The 18,085-nt window shown below is 48.7% G+C and overlaps 1 long non-coding RNA gene across 1 annotated transcript; it reads left to right on the plus strand.

Moving 5' to 3' along the window:
- Positions 1 to 11,946: 11,946 nt before the first annotated feature.
- On the plus strand, positions 11,947 to 17,844 carry LOC140409618 (uncharacterized). Its single transcript, XR_011940435.1, has 3 exons — positions 11,947 to 12,007; positions 12,101 to 12,125; positions 17,801 to 17,844. It is a non-coding gene; the product is annotated as an uncharacterized lncRNA (long non-coding RNA).
- The last annotated feature ends 241 nt before the right edge of the window (positions 17,845 to 18,085 follow it).

Here is an 18,085-nt window from a genome sequence, read left to right on the forward strand (position 1 = left end):
AAGTACCTAAAGTCATTTCCCCTTACCAGCCCAAATCTCTCCTCCAAGCCCTTCAAACTCGCAAAGCTCCCCTCCAGGAATATATCGCCCACCCTCCCCACCCCGCCGCCATGTTCGAAACCCTCCATCCATATTCCCGGGGGCGAATCGATGGTTATCGCATATTGGAGCCCAAACAGACGCATCCACCCCCCCCCCCCTCCCACATGCCCATTCCACTGCCCCCATATCCGCAGGGCTGCCCCCACTACCGGGCTGGTGGAGTACCTGGCCGGCGACAGCGGTAGGGGAGCCGTGACCAGGGCTGCCAAACTGGTGCCCCTGCACGAGGCCACCTCCACTCGCTCCCAGATAGACCCCGTACCCACCATCCACTTCCTTATCATGGCTATGTTAGCCGCCCAGTAGTAGTTGATCAGACTCGGCAATACCAGTCCCCCCTCACCGCGGTTCCTTTCAAGCATCGCCTTCTTCATCCGCGGGGATTTTCCCTCCCAGACAAAGCTCATGATGATTTTGCCAGTCCTTTTGAAGAAGGACCGTGGGATAAAGATCGTGAGGCACTGGAAGATGAACAGAAATCTAGGGAGGATTGTCATCTTTACAGTCTGCACCCTCCCCGCCAGTGACAGCGGGAGTGCATCCCATCTCCGAAACTCCCTCTTCATTTGTTCCACCACCCTAGTCAAATTTAACTTATGCAACCTGCCCCAGTCTCGTGCCACCTGTATCCCCAAGTACCGGAAACTTTCCTCAACCAGCCTAAATGGCAGCTCCTTCAGTCTATTCTCCTGGCCCCTTGTCTGCACCACAAACATCTCATTCTTGGCCATATTTAAATTGTACCCTGAAAACCGGCCGAACTTCCTCAATGTTTCCAGTATATTTTCCATCCCGGCCAGTGGGTCCGACACGTACAGGAGCAGGTCATCCGCATAGAGAGAGACCCTATGTTCCACCCCCCCCCCCCAGTCATTCCCTTCCACCCCTTTGCAGCTCTCAACGCCATCACCAACGGCTCTATGGCCAGCGCGAACAGCAACGGGGAGAGTGGGCAACCCTGTCTGGTCCCGCTGTGTAATCTGAAATAATCTGACATTATCCTGTTCGTCCTAATGCTAGCTTTTGGGGCCTGGTACAATATTCTGACCCAATTAACCAGTCACTCCCCGAACCCAAACCGTCCAAGCACCTCCCACAAATAGCCCCACTCCACCCGGTTGAAGGCCTTCTCAGTGTCCATTGCCACCACTACCTCCACCTCCTTGCCTGTCGGGGGCATCATGATCACATTAAGCAATCTTCTCAAGTTAGCTGTTAGCTGCCTGCCTTTCACAAACCCTGTCTGATCGTCCCCAATCACCTCCGGTACGCAGTCCTCAATTCTAATCGCCAGGACCTTGGCCAGGAGCTTGGCATCCACATTGATCAGGGAGATTGGCCTGTATGACCCACAGGATTCCGGGTCCTTGTCCCACTTTAGTATCAGTGAGATGGTGGCTTGCGACATCGTCGGTGGCAGGGTCCCTCTGTCCCTTGCCTCATTAAAAACCCTTGTCAGGACCGGTCCCACTAACTCTGAGAACTTCTTGCAAAACTCTACTGGGTATCCATCCGGTCCTGGGGCTTTCTCCGACTGCATGGCCTTTAGGCCCCCCAATACCTCCTCCGCTCTAATCGGGGCCCCCAGCCCGTCCACTAGTCCCCCGCCTACTTTTGGGAAGGTTAGTCCCCCCCGGCTCCTCCGGGTGTTCTGAAGTGTACAGCTTACTATAGAAGTCCCGAAATACCTTATTCAGACCTACCGGGTCCTCCACTCTGTTCCCCTCCCCATCAACCACTCTACTTATTTCCCTGACCGTCTCCCTCTTCCTGAGTTGCTGCGCTAGCAATCTGCTGGCCTTCTCCCCATGCTCATACACCACTCCCCTTGCCTTCCTAAGTTGTTCCACGGCCCTACTCGTGGATAGCACCCCCAGTTCCGCCTGCAACCTCCGTCTCTCCTTGAGTACGTCCTCCCCCGGGGACCCTGCATGCTCCTCGTCTATCCGGTGAATTTCCCTAACCAATCTGTCCATTTCTGCTCTGTCCGCCCCGACCCTGTGAGCCCGAATTGAGATCAGCTCCCCCCTCACTACTGCCTTAAACCCCTCCCACAGGGTCGCTGCTGAAACCTCCCCCGTAATCTTGCATACACTTCCGAAGTCTCTCACATATCCCTTCCTCCGACAACAGTCCTACGTCTAACCTCCATTGCGTGCGTTGGTAATTCCCCCCCCCCGCCCCCGACCTGCAGGTCCACCCAGTGCGGGGCATGGTCCGCGATAGTGATTGCCGAGTATTCCGTATTCTTTACCTCCCCTACACAGTCCCCGCTCAAGATAAAAAAATCAATCCTAGAATATACTTTATGAACATGCGAATAAAACGAGTAGCCCCTTCCCGTCGGCTGTCTGGCTCTCCATGGGTCCACAGCCCCCATTTGCTCCATGAACCCTTTCAGCTCCCTTGCCATTGCTGGGAGTCTGCCCGTTCTGGGACATGACCGGTCCAGCCCTGGGTCAAGGACCGTATTAAAGTCCGTCCCCCCCCCCCCCCCATTATCAACTTACGTGAGTCTAGGTCCGGGATCTTCCCCAGCACTCTTTTGATAAAGTCAACGTCGTCCCAGTTCGGCGCATATATGTTCACCAGCACCACTCTTCTCCCCTCCAGCTTGCCCCTTACCATAAGGAATCTGCCCCCGCCGTCTGCGACTACGCCCTCCGCCTCAAATTGAACCCGCTTATTGATCATAATTGCTACCCCCCTGGAGTAAGAATCCAAGTCCGATTGGAAGACCTGGCTGATCCAGCCCTTCCTTAGCCTAGTCTGGTCAGACACTTTCAGATGCGTCTCCTGCAACATAATTACATCCGCCTTTAGAGCCCGCAAATGCGCGAACACACGTGCCCTTTTAACTGGCCGATTTAGTCCCCTGACATTCCAGGTGATCAGCCTGGTTGGGGGTCACAACCCCCCACCCCGCCGGTCAGCCATAACCTTTCTTGGGCCCGCCCCCGGCCCATGCGCCGTGCCATTCCTGGCTCGCCTCTTGGCTGCCTACACCCCCGACCTCCTTTCCATTACCTACTTCAGACACCTCCCACGTCAGCAGAATAACTCTCCCCGCCCCTCGCAACATCCCCCGATAACCCCACCCCTGCCATTCACTGGCTGTATTCTACACCCCCCCCTCCCCCCACCTGACTCCCTTGACCAGCCAATCTGCTAGCCCGGTGACTCATCGCTCCGGCGCCCCCTTGTTTCACTCCCATTGTTTCCCCGACCTCATCTCCCCACTCCCCAGCACACCATCCCCCACTCCGACCAACTGGAGTAGTCTCACTAAGATGGGAAAAATCAAACAAGATATAAACATCAAACAGCAACGCGAGGCTGCTCCAGGTACAAGACAGTTCCAGCTGTGTACAGAGAAAAGTGTTAACCACGTCCCTTTCTGAGCACCAAAAAGAAAAAAAAAAGAAATATATAACACCGCAATACAAGGAAAAAGACCATTTGAGAGAGGGGGGAAGGGGTGTTGGGATACCCTCCCCCCACATCCCCCACAGGCAAAAACAGCCCACAAAAAAAAAATACACAAGGCACCTTTAAAGCAGTAAACAGTCGACCTGCAGTCCAGGCACAGTAAGCGTCCCTTCAATCAGTAATTCTCGGACCCTAGCTTGCGTCCGTGGGACCTTTTTTCGAGACCAGCCCCTGATCCCTCACAAAGTCCATCACTTCTTCGGGCTCGGAGAAGTAGTGGTGTTGGCCCTGATGCGTAGCCCAAAGACGGGCCGGGAAGAGCAGGCCAAACTTCACGTGCTTTTTGAACAACACCTCCTTAACTTGTTTAAAGGCTGCTCGCCGCCTGGCCACCTCCTGGCTTAGGTCCTGGTAAATGCGGAAGACACTGTTATTCCACGTGCTGCTCTTAGCGCTCTTTGCCCACTGCAGCACCCGCTCCTTCTCCACAAACCTGTGGAACCTAATCACGATCGGACGGGGGGCCCCCCCCGAACGCACCTGTCTCGCCTGTACTCTGTGTGCCCCCTCCAGCTCCGGCGGTCGTGGACAAGCTTCAGCCCCCATCAGCTGCATCAACAGGTCCGCCACGAACGCTGTGGCATCAGCTCCCTCCGCCTTCTCCGGGAGGCCGATGATCCTCAGATTTTGTCTACGGGCTCTATTTTCCAGCTCCTCTGCTCTGTCCAGCAGTCTTCTCTGTCTCTCCTTCAACCCGTCGACTTCTAGCGCAGCAGTCGTCTGCGCGTCCGCCTGCTCCTCCACCGCCTCCCCCTGCTCCTTAACTTTTTTGTCCTGGGCATCCAGTCTCTGGTTCAATTGATCTATTGCCTTCTGAAGTGGGTCCACGTTATCCTGCCTCAACGATTCAAAACTGCTTTTAATCACCTGCAGCATGTTTTCCAGCGCCTGCTGGATCGCCGGGTCCAAGGTCCGCAGGTCCGCCATCTTTGCTCCCGGGTCAGCTTCCCCTGCACCCTGCCTGTGTCCCTTCCTCTCCCGTTTGCGCTGCTTTCTGCTCTCCCGCAGTTCCATACAGATCTGCCCGTTCCTCAGCACCTCCGTGGCCGTCTTTCCAGCGCTCCGCAGTCCCTCAAAACCGGGGAACCAGGTCCTCAAATCCCGCCTGAGTGAGAGCCCCCGAATGTGCGGCTCACTCACTCATTGCCGTCATTGGAAGTCCGCCCTTAAAATGGAGCTTTGACCAAGGTTTTGGTCACCTGTAATAGTGGGCGCAATTTAACGGAAACATTTCTATCATTTGGTAGCACAGTGGTTAGCACTGTTGCTTCACAGCGGCAGGGTCCCAGGTTCGATTCCCGGCTTGGATCACTGTCTGGGTGGAATCTGTACGTTCTCCCTCTGTCTGCATAGGTTTCGTCCGGGTGCCCCCTTTTCCTCCCACAAGTCCCGAAAGACATGCTGTTAAATAATTTTGACATTCTGAGTTCTTCCTGTGTATCCGAATAGGTGCCGGAATGTGGCGACTAGGGGCATTTCATTGCAGCGTTAATGTAAGCCTACTTGTGACAATAAAAATTATTATTATTTGTGGCGGGTTTTTCAGGGAGTTTCCCGCCGGCTCTGCCGGGCAGTTCCCCACCGATATCAAATGACATTTAGTCACTTTTTTGGCCCTGGAGAGTTTCTCACCGGTTTAGCCCACACTTAGGGTGGATTTACCAGCTATTCATGCCGGCGGGAAATTTCGGTCCCACGACCGTGTACAGGTTTTGGGGCGATGAGGGGTACTGTCAATGGGAAATCTCATTGACAATGGCAGCACCAGCAGATCCTGCTGGCAGGCCGCCTCCACTGCCGAAAAACACGCGGCGGGTTTGTGGAAAAATCCCACCCTTAGAATTTTTTCAGCACTAGGCAGCTGATCTCAGAGATTGGGCTGCCATTTTGAAATGGTGCCCCGATCTCTAAGTGAGCTTGTGCCCTCACATGGGTAATGTCACCCCCACACACATGGGCATTACCCCACACCCCCCAAGTGAAGACACCACGCTATGGGATGTCTGGATGCCCCCTTTTCAGGCCCCTCCCCACACCCCCTTACTGGCCTGCCCCCCTCCAGGACGCCCACTAGTCAACCCCCAACCTCCAAGAGGCCACTACTTACCTGCCCTGCACGCCTCCACACTTCAAAAATCCCCTGCACCCTCCTTTCATGTGCATGCCCCCTCTGGCCCTGACCCTTGGCAGTGATACCCTGGTACCCGGGCACTCTTGCACTGTCACATTGCTACCCTGGCAGTGCTCCTGTCAGCTTGGCAATGCCACCTGGGCACCTTGGTAGTGCCAGGATAGAAGTGCCAAGATGCCAGCTGGGCAGTGCTAACGTGCCTGCGTCCCAGGGGCCTCCAACGGCCTTGGGGACCCCTGGGTGCCATTCCACCTGGTTCACATTTGTGCGGACCAGTAATGAACAATGTCCGGCTGCAGCCTCGCTGGGGAGGCTGGTAGATCGCGGGAGGCTGGTAGATCCCTGGTATGCTTTTCTAAGTGGGTTTAAAGCCTACTTAGACATGCGCCATTTGGTCATGCATCTTTTGGGTGGGATTCTGATTCTGACACCTTGCAGGACTTGGATATGTTCCGTGAGGCATAAAGGCTGCAGGGAAGCCTGCGGGGAAGCCTCTCCTGAGATCTACTGGCTATGTTGCGCTCAGGCACCAATAGTTTGAGCCCTATGGCACATTTTGGGGTCCTGGGGAGTTTCTCACCGGTTTAGCCCACACTTAGAATTTTTTTCATCACTGGAAAACTGAAGTCCGAGATCAGGTCACCATTTTGAAAGGATGCCCTAATCTCCAAGTGAGCTTGTGGGCCCCCCCACCCATGGGCAAAGTCACCCCCTACACACATAGGCATTACCCCACATCCCTACAAGTGAGGACACCCCACCATGGGATCCCTGGGGGTCCCCGCTTTTCAGGCCCCCCCAACCCCTTACAGGTACCCCCCTCCCGTCACCCACCCCAACCCCCCAGAGGCCCCTTACCTGCCCTGCACCCCCCATTCTTCATACCACCACTCCACCCTCCATTCATGGGCAGGACCCCCTCATGACCTGACCCTTGGCAGTGCCACCGTGGAATCCAGGCACCCTTGCACTGCCACCCTGGCAGTGCTCCTGCCAGCTTGGCAGTACCACCCAGCCACCTTGGCTGTGCCAGGGTGACAGTGCTAAGGTGCCAGCCTGGTAGTGCCAAGGTGCCCATGTTATGGAGGAGGGCCAGCAGGCAACTCTGTCTTATCCCTGAATACCCAGTGGTGTCCGCTGACCTGGGAGACCCCTCCCCCAATTAGGTGCCATTCCACCTGGTCCATGTTTCTGTAGACCAGTACGGAACAGCGCCCAGCCGCAGCCTCGCTGGGGAGGCTGGTAGATCCCGGGAGGTTGGTAGATACCAGGTAGGTAGGCCTTAAGTAGGTTTAAGGCCTACTGGCGCGAGCACGGCTTAGTCCCACTAATTGTGGGCAGGTTCCTGATCGTGACGTAAGTGGGACTTGGGTAAATTCCATGAGGCGTCGTGACTGTCGGGAAGCCCGTTTCACCTGGGATCTACTGGTCATGTCGCGCGAGCACGATGTGGCTGGTGGATCATGCCTAATATCTCCTGATAAGGCTCAGTATAATATATTGTTTTCTAATACTCTTGCAAAGCACTTTGCGACATTTCATTATGGTAAGAACATAACATAAGAACAAGGAGCAGGAGTAGGCCATCTGGACCCTCGAGCCTGCTCCGCCATTCAATGAGATCATGGCTGATCTTTTGTGGACACAGCTCCACATTCTGGCCGTACACCATAACCCTTAATCCCTTTATTCTTCGCAAAAACTATCTATCTTTATCTTAAAAACAATTAATGAAGGAGCCTCAACTGCTTCACTGGGCAAGGAATTCCATAGATTCACAACCCTTTGGGTGAAGAAGTTCCTCCTAAGCTCAGTCCTAACTCTACTTCCCCTTATTTTGAGGCTATGCCCCCTAGTTCTGCTTTCACCCGCCAGTGGAAACAACCAGCCCGCATCTATCCTATCTATTCCTTTCATCATTATATATGTTTCTATAAGATCCCCCACCCCCCCCGCATCTTTCTAAATTCCAACGAGTACAGTCCCAGTCTACTCAACCTCTCCTCGTAATCCAACACCTTCAGTTCTGGGATTAACCTAGTGAATCTCCTCTGCACACCCTCCAGCGCCAGTACGTCCTTTCTCAGGTAAGGAGACCAAAACTGAACACAATACTCCAGGTGTGGCCTCACTAACACCTTATACAATTGCAGCATAATCTCCCTAGTCGTAAACTCCATCCCTCTAGCAACAGTAGTGGACTCGCCAACACTAAGGGCATTCAAATGGTCATTGGATAGATATATGGACGATAAGGGAATAGTGTAGATGAGCTTTAGAGTGGTTTCACAGGTCGGCACAACATCGAGGGCCAAAGGGCCTGTACTGCGCTGTAATGTTCTATGTTCTAAAACTCCGTTTGCCTTCTTAATCACCTGTTGCACCTGTAAACCAACTTTATTGTGACTCATGCACTAGCACACCCAGGTCTCTCTGCACAGCAGCATGTTTTAATATTTTATCATTTAAATAATAATCCCTTTTGCTGTTATTCCTACCAAAATGGATAACCTCATATTTGTCAACATTGTATTCCATCTGCCAGACCCTAGCCCATTCACCTATCCAAATCCCTCTGCAGACTTCCGGTACCCTCTGCACTTTTTGCTTTACCATTCATCTTAGTGTCGTCTGCAAACTTGGACACATTGCCCTTGGTCCCCAACTCCAAATCATCTATGTAAATTGTGAACAATTGTGGGCCCAACACTGATCCCTGAGGGACACCAGTTGATACTGTTTGCCAACCAGAGAAACACCCATTAATCCCCACGTTTTGCTTTCTATTAATTAACCAATCCTCTATCCATGCTACTACTTTACCCTTAATGCCATGCATCTTTATCTTATGCAGCAACCTTTTGTGTGGCACCTTGTCAAAAGCTTTCTGTAAATCCAGACATACCACATCCATTGGCTTCCCATTATCTACCGAACTGGTAATGACCTCAAAAAATTCTACAAAATTAGTTAGGCACGACCTGCCCTTTATGAACCCATGCTGCGTCTGCCCAATGGGACAATTTCCATCCAGATGCCTCGCTATTTCTTCCTTGATGATAGATTCCAGCATCTTCCCTACTACCGAAGTTAAGCTAACTGGCCTACAATTACCCGCTTTCTGACTACCTCCTTTTTAAAATAGTGGTGTCACGTTTGCTAATTTCCAATCCGCCGGGACCACCCCAGAGTCTAGTGAATTTTGGTAAATTATCACTCGTGCATTTGCAATTTCCCTAGCCATCTCTTTTAGCACTCTGGGATGCATTCCATCAGGGCCAGGAGACTTGTCTACCTTTAGCCCCATTAGCTTGTCCATCATTCCCTCCTTAGTGATAACAATCACCTGTCATAGCCTAATTTCCATCAGTCACTGGCATGTTATTTGTGTCTTCCACTGTAAAGACCGACCCAAAAAACCTGTTCAGTTCCTCAGCCATTTCCTCATCTCCCATTATTAAATCTCCCTTCTCAGCTTCTAAAGGACCAATATTTACCTTAGCCACTCTTTTTTGTTTTATGTATTTGTAGAAATGTTTACTATCTGTTTTTATATTCTGAGCAAGTTTACTCTTATAATCTATCTTACTCTTCTTTATAGCTTTTTAAGTAGCTTTCTGTTGCTCCCTAAAGATTTCCCAGTCCTCTGGTCTCCCACTAAGGTTTGCCACTTTGTATGCTTTTCCCTTCAATTTGATATTCTCCCTTATTTGCTTAGATATCCACGGTCGATTTTCCCTCTTTCAACCGTCCTTCCTTTTTGTTGGTATAAACCTTTGCTGAGCACTGTGAAAAATTGCTTGGAAGGTTCTCCACTGTTCCTCAACTGTTTCACCATAAAGTCTTTGCTCCCAGTCTATCTTAGCTAGATCTTCTCTCATCCCATTGTAATCTCCTTTGTTTAAGTACAAAACACTAGTGTTTGATTTTACCTTCTCACCCTCCATCTGTATTTTAAATTCCACCATATTGTGATCGCTCCTTCCGAGAGGATCCCTAACTATGAGATCATTAATCAATCTTGTCTCATTACACAGGACCAGATCTAGGACCGCTTGTTTCCTCGTAGATTCCATTACATACTGTTCGAGGAAACTATCGCAAATACATTCTATAAACTCCTCCTGAAGGCTGCCTTGACTGACCTGGTTAAACCAATCGACAAGTAGATTAAAATCCTCCATGATAACTGCTGTACCATTTCTACATGCATCAGTTAGTTCTTTGTTTATTGCCTGCCCCACCATAATGTTACTATTTGGTGGCCGATAGACTACTCCTATCAGTGACTTTTTTGCCTTACTATTCCTGATTTCCACCCAAATGGATTCCACCTTATCCTCCATAGCACCAATGTCATCCCTTACTATTGCCCGGATGTCATCCTTAAATAACAGAGCTCAACCACCTCTCTTACCATATACTCTGTCCTTCTGAATAGTTTGATACCCTTGGATATTTAACTCCCAGTCGTGACCATCCTTTAACCATGTTTCAGTAATGGCCACTAAATCATAGTCATTCACGTTAATTAGCGGCATCCACTCATTTACCTTATTCTGAATACTACGAGCAATAAGGTAAAGTACACTTATGTTGGCTTTTATACCTCTGTTTTGAATCTTAACACCTTGATCAGTAACCTCTCCTAAGTTATTTTTCCTCTTAACTTTTCTCCTAATTTTCCTTGTCGTTGAACCCATATCTTCATGTAACAACCTGCCGCGTCGCTTTCCATTTATGTTTTTACTTACCGTTTTATTCCTTTTAGTATTACTGGGCCTATTCACTGAGCTCCCCTCAGTCACTGTACCTTGTACCTTTTTGATTTTTGACTATGGCTCTCTGCCTTACACTTTCCCCCTTACTGCCTTTTGTTTCTGTCCCTGTTTTACTACCTTCCAACTTCCTGCATCGGTTCCCACCCCCCTGCCACATTAGTTTAAACACTCCCCAACCGCTCTAGCAAATAGCCCCCCTGGGACATCAGTTCCAGTCCTGCCCAGGTGTAACCCGTCCAGTTTGTACAGGTCCCATCTCCCCCAGAACCGGTCCCAATGCCCCAGGAATCTGAAACTCTCCCCCTGACACCATCCCTTCAGCCACGTATTCATCCTATATATCCTGTCATTTCTACTCTGACTAGCACGTGGCACCGATAGTAATTCTTAGATCACTACCTTCGAGGTCCGATTTCTTAACTTCCTTCCTAGCTCCCTGTATTCTGCTTTTAGGACCTCATCCCTTTTTTTACCTATGTCGTTTGTACCGATGTGTACCACGACCACTGGCTGTTCACCCTCCTCCTCCAGAATATCCTGTAACCGCTCCGAGTCATCCTTGACCCTAGCACCAGGGAGGCAACATACCATCCTGGAGTGTCGTTTGCAGCCACAGAAATGCCTGTCTATTCCCCTTACAATTGAATCCCCTATAACTATTGCACTGTCACACTTATCACCCCTCCCCTCTGCAGCAGAACCAGTCGTGGTGCCACGAGTTTGGCTGTTGCTGTTTTCCGCTGAGAGGCCATTCTCCATAACAATATCCAAAGCGGTATATCTGTTCTGCAGGGCAATGGCCACAGGAGATTCCTGCATTACCTGCCTCGTTCTCTTGCTCTGTCTGGTGGTCACCCATTCCCTTCCTGCCTGCGGAGTCTGAGCCTGCGGTGTGACCACCTCTCTATACGTGCTATGCACGATGCTCTCCGACTGGCGGATGCTCCACAGTGTCTCCAGCCGCCGCTCCAGCTCTGAAACTCGAGCTTCCAGGAGCTGTAACTGGAGACACTTTCTGCACACATGCTGACCCTGGGGACGGAACTGTCCCCAGCCTGCCACATGGAGCAAGAGGAGCAGACCACGCCTTGGAGCTTTCCTGCCATGATTTATTCCTTTAAATTAAACTTTTGAAATTAAACTTTAGAAAGATGTTTTTGTGTCGGTTAATATCCAATCTCCTGTATACTATTTAATTAGCTTTAGTAAGGGTGTGGTATAAATGTAAGTTAGGGTTCAAGAAGGTGGCCCACTACAACCTTCTCAAAGGGAACCAAGGATGTTTAATGTCAGTGTCGCTGGTGGTGCTCCTATCCCAAGAGTGAATAAGAACAAATATTTGTGTGATTAATGTCCTCTCAACAATATGTGCCTTTTTTTAACATAGTGGTCCAAACGAACAATCTGATTATTTGGCTGTTGGCGGCAATCAGTCCCACAATGCTGATTGTGATTGTAGTTGGGTGCTGCTGCATCAGAAAAATGAAGAACAGAAGGCGGAACGGTGAGGGTTGTGTATTTCATGTATTTGTGTCGCCCCCCCCCCAGATGCAGACTTACATCATATATATTTATTTTCTTTTGTTGTTTGTTTTAGGAAATATATCTAATTTAAGGAGGAGGTAAGTATGAATCAATTGCAGTACAATCTATTTCTGAATATGTCAAAATGTTTGACGGTAAAACATAGAACATATAAAAAATACAGCCCAGAACAGGCCCTTCGGCCCACGATGTTGTGCCGAACTTTTGTCCTAGATTAAGAACAAATCAATTCTACCGTAATCCATGTACCTATCCAATAGCCGCTTGAAGGTCCCTAATGTTTCCGACTCAACTACTTCCACAGGCAGTGCATTCCATGCGCCCACTACTCTTTGGGTAAAGAACTTACCTCTGACATCTCCCCTATATCTTCCACCATTCACCTTAAATTTATGTCCCCTTGTAATGGTTTGTTCCACCCGAGGAAAAAGTCTCTGACTGTCTACTCTATCTATTCCCCTGATCATCTTATAAACCTCTATCAAGTCACCCCCATCTTTCTCCGTTCTAATGAGAAAAGGCCTAGCACCCTCAATCTTTCCTCGTAAGATCGACTCTCCATTCCAGGCAACATCTTGGTAAATCTCCTTTGCACATTTTCCAAAGCTTCCACATCCTTCCTAAAATGAGGCGACCAGAACTGCACACAGTAGTCCAAATGTGGCCTTACCAAAGTTTTTTCAACTGCATCATCACCTCACAGCTCTTAAATTCAATCCCTCTGCTAATGATCGCTAGCACACCATAGGCCTTCTGCACAGCTCTATTCACTTGCGTGGCAACTTTCAAAGAATTATGAACATAGACCCCAAGATCTCTCTGCTCCTCCACATTGCCAAGAACCCTACCATTAACCCTGCATTCCGCATTCATATTTGCCCTTCCAAAATGGACAACCTCACACTTTTCAGGGTTAAACTCCATCTGCCACTTCTCAGCCCAGCTCTGCATCCTATCTATGCCGCTTTGCAGTCGACAACAGCCCTCCTCACATCCACAACTCCACCAATCTTCGTATCGTCTGCACGGTAGCATGGTGGTCAGCACAATTGCTTCATAGCTCCAGGGTCCCAGGTTCGATTCCCGGCTTGGGTCACTGTCTGTGCAGAGTCTGCACGTTCTCCCCGTGTGTGTGTGGGTTTCCTCTGGGTGTTCTGTTTTCCTCCCACAGTCCAAAGATGTGCAGGTTAGGTGGATTGGCCATGCTAAATTGCCCTTAGTGTCTAAAATTGCCCTTAGTGCTGGGTGGGGTTACTGGGTTATGAGAATAGGGTGGAGGTGTGGGCTTGGGTAGGGTGCTCTTTCAAAGAGCCGGTGCAGACCCGATGGGCCGAATGACCTCCTTCAGCACTGTAAATTCTATGATTCTAAATTTACTGACCACCCTTCAACTCCCTCATCCAAGTCATTAATGAAAATCACAAACAGCAGAGGACCCAGAACTGATCCCTGCAGAACGCCACTGGTAACTGGGCTCCAGGCTGAATATTTGCCATCCACCACCACTCTCTGACTTCTATCGGTCAGCCAGTTTGTTATCCAACTGGCCAAATTCCCAATTATCCCATGCCTCCTTACTTTCTGCATAAGCCTACCGTGGGGAACCTTATCAAATGCCTTACTAAAATCCATGTACACTACATCCACTGCTTTACCTTCATCCACGTGCTTGGTCACCTCCTCAAAGAGTTCAATAAGACTTGTGAGGCAAGACCTACCCCTCACAAATCCATACTGACTATCCCTAATCAAGCAGTGTCTTTCCAGAGGCTCAGAAATCCTACCCTCAGTACCCTTTCCATTACTTTGCCTACCACCGAAGTAAGGCTAACTGGCCTATAATTTCCAAGGTTATCCTTATTCCCTTCTTTGAACAGGGGCACAACATTGACCACTCTCCAATCCCCTGGTACCACTCCCGTTGACAATGACGACGAAAAGATAATTGCCAAAGGCTCTGCAATTTCATCTCTTGCTTCCCACAGAATCCTTGGATATATCCCATCAGGCTCAGGGTTCTTGTCTATCCTCAAGTTTTTCAAAATGCCCAACACATCTTCCTTCCTAACAAGTATCTCCTCGAGCTTACCAGTCTGTTTCACACTGTCCTCTCCAACAATATGGCCCCTCTCATTCATAAATACTGAAGAAAAGTATTCGTTCAAGACCTCTCCTATCTCTTCAGACTCAATACACAAGAAAATGATGGAAAAGTAATGAATGCAGCGACAAGAAAACTGAATTCCAACTGAACTGGACCTGCCTCACCCCAGACACTCCTTTTAAAAACAAGGAGGTGGTGAATCCAGGACAGGGGAGGATCGAACTTCCTTCGAAGATCACTCCTGCACCTGTTGATCTCACAAAGAAGTATATAACATAAAAAGTCTTTACCTGTAGTGTCTTATGGGCAGCACGGTAGCATTGTGGATAGCGCAATTGCTTCACAGCTCCAGGGTCCCAGGTTCGAATCCGGCTTGGGTCACTGTCTGTGCGGAGTCTGCACATCCTCCCTGTGTGTGCGTGGGTTTCCTCCGGGTGCTCCGGTTTCCTCCCACAGTCCAAAGATGTGCAGGTTAGGTGGATTGGCCATGATAAATTGCCTTTGGCGTCCAAAATTGCCCTTAGTGTTGAGTGGGGTTACTGAGTTATGGGGATAGAGTGGAGGTGTTGACCTTGGGTAGGGTGCTCTTTCCAAGAGCCGGTGCAGACTCGATGGGCCAAATGGCCTCCTTCTGCACTGTAAATTCTATGATTATTATTTTGGACACTCTCTGTCCAATGACCCTGCACAAAGCACATTGAGTGTGAAAGAATTTTGATTTGATTTGATTTGTTGTCACATGTACCGAAGTACAGTGAAAAGTATTTTTCTGTGGCTGAAGGAACGTACACAGTACGTACATAGTAGACAAAAAAAGAATAATCGACAGAGTACATTGGCAAATGGTACAAATGACAAACAGTGATTGGTTACATTGTGGAACAAGGGGCCAAACAAAGCAAATACATGAGCAAGAGCATCACAGGACGTCGTGAATAGTGTTCTTACAGGGAACAGATCAGTCCGAGAGGGAGTCGTTGAGGAGTCTACTAGCTGTGGGGAAGAAGCTGTTCCTATGTCTGGATGTGCGGGTCTTCAGACTTCTGTATCTTCTGCCTGATGGAAGGGTCTGGAAGAAGACAAAGCCTGGGTGGGAGGGGTCTCTGATAATGCTGTCTGCCTTCCTGAGGCAGCGGGAGGTGTATACAGAATCAATGTGCAGGTGGCAAGCTTGTGTGATGCATTGGGCTGAGTTCACTACACTGCAGTTTTTTGCTATCTTGGGCCGAGCAGTTGCCATATCAACTGTAGCATTGGTAGCACGGTAGCATTGTGGATAGCACAATTGCTTCACAGCTCCAGGGTCCCAGGTTCGATTCCGGCTTGGGTCACTGTCTGTGCGGAGTCTGCACATCCTCCCCGTGTGTGCGTGGGTTTCCTCCGGGTGCTCCGGTTTCCTCCCACAGTCCAAAGATGTGCAGGTTAGGTAGATTGGCCATGATAAATTGCCCTTAGTGTTGGGTGGGGTTACTGGGTTATGGGGATAGGGTGGAGGTGTGGACCTTGGGTAGGGTGCTCTTTCCAAGAGCCGGTGCAGACTCGATGGGCCGAATGGCCTCCTTCTGCACTGTAAATTCTATGATAATTCTATGAAGCTACGATGTAGCCTGATAGGATGCTCTCTATAAACAAAGAACAAAGACACGTACAGCACAGCAACAGGCCCTTCGGCCCTCCAAGCCCGTGCCGACCATGCTGCCCGACTAAACTACAATCTTCTACACTTCCTGGGTCCGTATCCCTCTATTCCCATCCTATTCATGTATTTGTCAAGATGCCCCTTAAATGTCACTATCGTCCCTGCTTCCACCACCTCCTCCGGTAGAGAGTTCCAGGCACCCACTATGGCAGATCTGTAGATGTTTGTCAGAGTCGATGCAGACATGCCAAATTTCTTTAGCTTCCATAGTAAGTAGAGACGTTGTTGGGTTTTCTTGACTGTTGCATCAACACGAGTGATTTTAGTTGGCGGCAGCTGCGTCAGAAAAATGAAGAACAGAAGGCAGAACTAGCCTTGATCTTTCAGGGCATTTTTAGTTCCTGTTCTCCCTCCTGTTACCTCAGCTGAGACTGACTTTTTAAAATCAGGTATCCATGCTTTTGAAGTAGGGAGCTTTCTGATCTTTATCACTCAGTACTAGACCTTCACTCGCCCTGTAATTCATTGGCAACAATATCAAGACAATGCACCAACTGCTTTGACCAAGTGGTTTTAGCCCCTTGCCTGCTCAGATGATAGGGAACAGGCACTACTGGGAGTTAAAGATATTGACTGTGGTCACTTCTACAAGCATTATTTCCCCACAATCTAAAGAATAGGTAAGAGCACCAAAAAAAAAGTTTAGGGCAAAGATGACAAAGGAATTATTAACAAAGTGCATGTTATTAAATGAATCCCAGGCCGGATAGTGAAGCCCAAATCCAGATACAAATCTTTTTCATGATAGTCGATTTATTTACAGAATACAGCATTACATATCATTGCCTCTTGCTTACCAACCAGTCCAGTGTTCCAGCAGTCCCTTTTTATACACTTTTGAATAAATCAAAGAAATAGATCAACCAATTAGCTAAAGGACCACCACTTGAAGGACACTAATAGAATACAAATCTTTAAAGGAAGCTTCTCGGCCTTTTGGCTAAGATGAGGGTGAGATCAGGTATAATGCCTGGATCTGGTATGTCTCTCTTGTGAAGACCATGAATTGGAATTAATTTGAATTCATTTTTGGAGCAGGCGAGGAGCTGGATTAGGGGTTTGCCCCTGTCCACACTCTGAGCTCTGGCTTTGTAACTCTGATAAAGTAATTTTAAAAATCTTATAAATATTGAATTTGAATAGCCTTTCTGGAGCTCATGATTCACTCCAGTCCCTGAGGCACCCATCAGCCATGGATGGTCTGAAGCGTACTAGTGGACTTGGAGAACAAAATTCAGGATGGTAAAAAGCTTTGAATTTTGTTTCTTGTTTCTATAATATGATATAATTGGCCTTCAAAGATGTGCGGATTATTGGCCATGCTGAATTGCCCCTTAGTGTCCAAAGGTATGCAGGTTAGGTGGGGTTATGGGGATAGGGTGCGGGAGTGGGCCTGGGTAGGGTACTCTTTCAGAGGGTCAGTGCAGATTCATGGGTCAACTGGCATCCTTCTGCAATGTAGCAATTCTATGATTCTGCAGTAAATAGCAATGTAATTGGGCTGCCAACTTTGTGGATTTAAATTAAAAGTGGAATATTGAAGGAAAGGTTTGAAGGATAAATATTTTTTCCTTTTTATGTTTGAATGTACCATTTTTCTGATTTGTATAAGATTAGATTAGTTACAGGGAACACTTCCCATTTATGAATTAGAATATTGCTTCAGTTAGGGCAGCACGGTGGTGCAGTGGTTAGCACTACTGCTTCACGGCACCCCGGTCCCAGGTTAGATCACGACCCTGGGTCACTGTCCGTGTGGAGTCTGCACATTCTACCCATATCTGCATGGGCCTCACCTTCACAACCCAAAGATGTGCAGGGTAGGTGGATTGGCCACGCTAAATTGCCCCTTAATTGGAAAAAACGAATTGGATACTCTTTAAAAAAAATTTAAGTAAAAAAATGTTTTTAAAAGAATATTATTTCAGTTGTCTTCTTACTTTTCATAGTTTTAGATCACACGCAAGTTCTGCGGAGCTAACTGAAACACGAGGCAAAATATCACAAACAGAAGGTAAATGAGACAACAAGGCTCTTTGGAGTAGACCTTGACTTTGTGTAATCGTATAAAACAGATGATTGTGTTTGACTCCCCATTGCACCACTCTCCTGAATTAAAGATGCAAAACTGGCTGCTGACTCTCTGACTAATTTTTCACTATCAGATCAAGAACATATCTACCTCTTTTACATCCAGTGAACTTTTACTCTTTTATAGTTGTTCACCATGCACA

Source organism: Scyliorhinus torazame, chromosome 3 (genome assembly GCF_047496885.1).
Source record: "Scyliorhinus torazame isolate Kashiwa2021f chromosome 3, sScyTor2.1, whole genome shotgun sequence".
NCBI classification, from domain to species: Eukaryota; Metazoa; Chordata; class Chondrichthyes; order Carcharhiniformes; family Scyliorhinidae; genus Scyliorhinus; species Scyliorhinus torazame.